The 6,000-nt window shown below is 51.7% G+C and overlaps 1 protein-coding gene across 1 annotated transcript in view; it reads right to left on the reverse strand.

Moving 5' to 3' along the window:
* Positions 1-6,000, reverse strand: part of LOC129866916 (excitatory amino acid transporter 2-like) — a 43,230-nt gene that overhangs the window by 17,725 nt on the left and 19,505 nt on the right. The window lies entirely within an intron of this gene.

Consider the following 6,000-nt stretch of genomic DNA (forward strand, 5'->3'; position numbering starts at 1 on the left):
GTTAATGGGAAGCAGTGTTCAGCTATGTCATCAGACAATATACTGTATACTTCACCCAGCATCCCCAATACTGGTTCAGGGTGAAATATTGCATCAGAAAACCTCTGGTTCCTGGTAATGTGGAGGTCAGAAGGGGTTAACTTTATGCATGGATATCGGGGTCAATACACAACATAGAGGGATCACCATGGTTCCTGATCAGGAATCCTATTCCTATATATCATGTATTTATGTATATACCATATGTCAGTATGTTTCTAAAATGTCACGACTTCCACCGAAAGTGGCTCCTCTTCCTGTTCGGGCGGTCTACTAGCTGCATAACCGGTCTACTAGCTGCCACCGATTCCCTTTTCTTTTTCTGTTGGTTATGTCTGTATTGGTTTCACCTGTTTCTTGTTTGGGGGTTGTTTCAGGGCTATTTAAGCATTTTATGCCCGCCTGCTTTTGTGCGGGCTTGTTCTCTGTTCTGTTTGTCGATGGTTGTGTTTTTGTATTTTCCGGACGGTTTGGTGTCCTGTTTTGGGTCGGTCATTATTTTCGCCTGTTGTTTTTGGCATGACCATTTACTTACCGAAATAAATACCGTTTTACCGAAACCTCTGCTCCCTGCGCCTGACTCCGCACCCACCACTCGCACCATAGCATGTAGTCAGCAGGAGCTGCGGCACCCCCTCTCCCATCTATGGAGGAGCGAGTTCTCCATCACACGGCCATCCTCCACCGAATCGGCTCAGCGATGGACCAGATGATGGAGAGAATGGACCGATGGGAGAGGAGTGGTCTCCCTACCTCGCCTCCAGCTCCTCCTCCGCCTGCTCAACCTATTCCTCCGGCGGCATCCGGATCTAGCGCTCTTCGTCTCTCGCCCCCAAGGGAGTATGATGGAACGGCGGCTGGGTGCAAGGGATTTTTGCTCCAGCTAGAGCTGTACCTGGCTACCGTTCACCCGACTCCCTCTGGTGAGGAGAGCGTGAGTGTCCTCGTCTCCTGCCTGACGGGCAGAGCCCTGGAGTGGGCCAAGGCGGTGTGGAATAGTTCAGACTCCACAAGGGACCACTACCCAGAGTTCACCCGCCGTTTTCCGGGCCATGTTCGACCACCCACCAGAGGGCCGAGCGGCGGGTGAACGGCTGTTCCACCTTCGGCAGGAGAAGAGGAGCGCGCAGGACTTCGCGCTGGAGTTTCGGACCTTGGCCGCTGGAGCGGGGTGGAACAACAGGGCCCTGATGGAGCACTACAGGTGTAGCCTCCGGGAGGATGTACGCAGGGAGCTAGCTTGTCAGGACGCCACCCTCTCCCTCGACGAGCTCATAGAAAACAACCTGCTAGCTAACCGCGGGCGTCCAGAACGGGTCCTGTTAGTTCCACCTTCCAGCCCTCCCGCTCCAATACCTATGGAGTTAGGGGGGGGAGGCACATTGAGGGGAACCGGAGGAGGAGGCTCCTCCTGCACCAGTTGTGGTTGGAGAGGACACACTGCCGATCGGTGCTGGAGGAGCTCGCCTGGGATTCGAGAGGGCAGGCAGAGCACTTCTCGGTCACCCCAGGTGAGTCAGCACCAGACTCACCTAGAGCTCCCTGTTGTTCACATGTTTTTACTAATCTCTTACCCTGAGTTTTCTCCCTCTCTCCAGCATAATGCTCTAGTCGATTTAGGCGCAGCTGGGAACTTTATGGATCGCTGACTCGTTCTTAGGTTAGGGTTTCCGTTGGTGCCGATAGATCAACCCTTCCCCGTGCTCTCCCTAGATAGCTGACCATTAGGGTCAGGGCTGGTCAGGAAGGTCACGGTTCCACTGGACATGGTAACGCAGGGGGATCATGGGGAAGGGATTAGTCTCTTCCTTATTGATTCACCTGCGTTTCCAGTGGTGCTGGGGATTCCCTGGCTGGCTAGTCACAATCCTAGGATTTCTTGGAAACAGGGGGCTCTCCAGGGGTGGTCAGAGGAGTGTTCTGGAAGGTGTAGAGGAGTTTCCATCGGTGCCACGACGGTGGAGAGTCCAGACCAGGTTTCCACTGTGCGCATTCCCTCAAAACATGCCGATTTGGCTATCGCCTTCTGTAAGAAGAGGGCAACCCAATTACCACCTCATCGACGAGGGGATTGCACTATAAACCTCCAGGTAAACGCAGCACTTCCCAGAAGTCACGTGTACCCGTTGTCACAGGAGGAGACAATTGCTATGGAGACTGAATCTCTGGGACAGGGGTACATACGGCCCTCCACGTCACCCGTCTCCTCAAGTTTCTTTTTTGTGAAAAAGAAGGAGGGAGGTCTGCGTCCGTGCATTGATTATAGAGGTTTAAATTCCATCACAGTGGGGTTTAGTTACCCGCTACCTCTCATCGCTACTGTGGTAGAATCATTTCACGGAGCGCGCTTTTTCACAAAACTGGACCTCAGGAGCGCGTATAATTTGGTGCGTATCCGGGAGGGAGATGAGTGCAAGACCTTATTTTGTACCACATCTGGCCAGTATGAGTACCTCGTCATGCCGTATGGGTTGAAGAATGCTCCAGCCATCTTTCAATCCTTCATAGACAAGATCCTCAGGGACCTGCACGGGCAGGGTGTGGTGGTATACATCGATGATATCCTGATCTATTCCGCCACACGCACCGCGCATGTGTCTCTGGTGCGCAAGGTACTTGGGCGACTGCTGGAGCATGACCTGTACGTCAAGGCTGAGAAATGTGTGTTCTCCAAACGAGCCGTTTCCTTCCTGGGTTATCGCATTTCCACCTCTAGGGTGGTGATGGAGTGTGACCTAGTGACAGCCGTGCGTAATTGGCCGACTCCGACCACGGTAAAGGAGGTGCAGCGATTTTTAGGGTTTGCCAATTACTACCGGAGGATTATCCGACGTTTTGGCCAGGTGGCGGCTCCCATTAGCTCACTGCTGAAGGGGGGGCCGGCGCGTTTATGGTGGTCAGCGGAGGCGGACAGAGCTTTTAGTCGTCTGAAGGCGCTGTTTACCGATGCTCCCGTATTGGCTCATCCGGACCCCTCTTTGGCGTTCATAGTGGAGGTGGATGCGTCCGAGGCTGGGGTAGGAGCCATGCTTTCACAGCGCTCGGGCACGCCACCAAAGCTCCGCCCCTGCGCTTTCTTTTCGAAGAAGCTCGATCCGGCGGAGCGAAACTCTGACGTGGGGGACCGGAAGTTGTTAGCCCTGTTAAAAGCTCTGAAGGTGTGGAGACATTGGCTCGAGGGGGCCAAGCACCCTTTCCTCATCTGGACTGACCACCGTAATCTGGAGTATCGAGCGAGGAGCGAGGAGCGGCGAGGAGACTGAATCCTCGTCAGGCAAGGTGGACCATGTTTTTCACCAGATTTAGGTTCACCATCTCCTATAGACCAGGTTCATTTAACACTAAGGCCGACGCGCTGTCCCGTCTCTATAACACCGAGGAGCGGTCCATCGATTCTACTCCCATCCTTCCAGCTTCATGTCTGGTGGCAACGGTAGTATGGGAGATGGACGCGGACATCGAGCGGGCATTACGGTTGGAACCTGCGCACCCACAGTGTCCAGCGGGTCTTCAGTACGTGTCGCTTGCTGTTCGTGACCAATTGATTCGGTGGGCCCATACGCTACCCTCTTCGGGTCATCCGGGTATTAAGAGGACAGTGCGGGGTCTTAGGGGGAAGTACTGGTGGCCCACTTTAGCAAAGGACGTGAGGTTTTATGTCTCCTCCTGTTCTGTGTGCGCTCAGAGTAAGGCTCCTAGACACTTGCCTAGAGGGAAGTTACAGCCCCTCCCCGTTCCACAACGGCCGTGGTCTCATCTGTCGGTGGATATTCTCACTGACCTTCCCCCGTTGTGGATCGGTTTTCTAAGTCCTGCCGTCTCCTCCGGTTGCCCGGTCTCCCAAAGGCCCTACAGACTGCGGAAGCCCTGTTTACCCACGTCTTCCGGCACTACGGGGTGCCTGAGGACATCGTTTCTGATCGGGGTCCCCAGTTCACATCCCGAGTTTGGAGGGCGTTTGTGGAACGTCTGGGGGTCTCGGTCAGCCTAACCTCGGGTTTTCACCCCGAGAGTAATGGGCAGGTGGAGAGAGTGAACCAGGATGTGGTTGGTTTCTGCGGTCGTATTGCCAGGACCGGCCAGGAGATTGGGTGAGGTATGTCCCATGGGCGGAGGTGGCTCAGAACTCACTCCGCCACTCCTCCACGAACATGTCGCCTTTCCAGTGCGTGTTGGGTTACCAGCCGGTCCTTGCACCGTGGCATCAGAGCCAGACCCGTACTATCACGACTTCCACCGAAGGTGGGTCCTCTTCCTGTTCGGGTGGCGCTCAGCGGTTGTCGTCACCGGTCTACTAGCTGCCACCGATTCCCTTTTCTTTTTCTGCTGGTTATGTCTGTATTGGTTTCACCTGTTTCTTGTTTGGGGGTTGTTTCAGGGCTATTGAAGCCTTGTATGCCCACCTGCTTTTGTGCGGGCTTGTTCTCTGTTCTGTTTGTGGATGGTTGTGTTTTGGTATTTTCCGGACGGTTTGGTGTCCCCATTTGGGTCGGTCATTATTTTCGCCTGTTGTTTTTGGCGTGACCTCTGCTCTATGCGCCTGACTCCGCACCCACCACTCCTAGCTTACGTGACATAAAATATTATATAATAGTTGCCATGTACAGTACCAATCAAACATTTTGACACACCTACTCATTCAAGGGTTTTTCTTTATTTGTCATCAAGGCAAAGGGTGGCTACTTTGAAGAATCGCAACTATAAAATGTATTTTGATTTATTTTACTGTAAAGGAGTGAGTAACTGGCTGCAGGGAAGTCAGGCGCAGGAGAGCAGAAATGGGTAGCAAACGGAGCCCTTTATTGAGGCGAACAAAACACGGCACTCAGAAAACTAAACACACACGGTTTACAATAACCCAGCGCAAACCAGCCTGGAGTACACATACATTTACACATAACAATTCCACACACAGACATGGGGGGAAACAGAGGGTTATATGCAAGATGAGTAATGAGGGAATGCAAATCAGGTGTGCGGGAAAACAAGACAAAACAAATGGAAAACTAAATGTGGATCGGCGATGGCTAGAAGACCGGTGACGTCGGTGACTGCCGAACGCCGTCCAAACAAGGAGAGGGACCGACCTCAGTGGAAGTCATGACATTAACACTTTTTGGGTTAGTAAATGATCCACGTGTTATTTGTTTTGATGTCTTCACTATTATTGTACAATGTAGAAAATAATAAAAATAAAGAAAAACCCTTGAATGAGTAGGTGTGTTCAAACTTTTGGTTGGTACTGTATGTGTCAGTAAGTACTGAATAGTAATATATTTTTTATTCTAGCCCTATATCAAGAACGCTATATCCATCAGATTGATATAAAAGCGGAATCAACATTTTCATACGTGACGAAGAAGTCCTACATACATTTAGTTAACTTTATGACAATATCTAAAACAATCTCAATCTATGAAATAACAGATATCACTGCATTCAGACTGAAAGTTGACTTAACAGATGAAGGAGAATACCTCTAGGCTTGTCATCATACTGGTTGGTCCCCTGTCTCCCAGCAGCACTGGATTTGACAACCTACAGTATAGAGTACTATTACATCATTCTAATCTAGGAAATGTGTTGGAAAGCTATTTTCTCTCACAGACAAATGACCATCAGCCCAACAGAAGCCAGAGGAATGGCGTCACTGCCAACAGAGGTTGTGGCATGAGAAATCACTCATCCCAAATTCCTTGACTTGTTATACTCTTTCAGACATTTCTAGCTCGGAGAGGAAAGAGACCATTTTGGGGATGAGGAGGGAGTGGGGAGGGGGATTCGCGGATACTGGGGTCACACCACCACCACCAAGCCAAAATTGGGGCCTATAAGGGGTAGGGCAGAGGGAGGGAGGCAGCAATCCCTGCTCTTGGCTGGGACCATGTGAAGCTCTCCGCTTCCCCTCTTCTCCCTCTGAGGGGCTTTTGTCTCGCTTGCAAACAGTGCTGTTGGCCCCAA

Source organism: Salvelinus fontinalis, chromosome 12 (genome assembly GCF_029448725.1).
Source record: "Salvelinus fontinalis isolate EN_2023a chromosome 12, ASM2944872v1, whole genome shotgun sequence".
NCBI lineage: Eukaryota > Metazoa > Chordata > Actinopteri > Salmoniformes > Salmonidae > Salvelinus > Salvelinus fontinalis.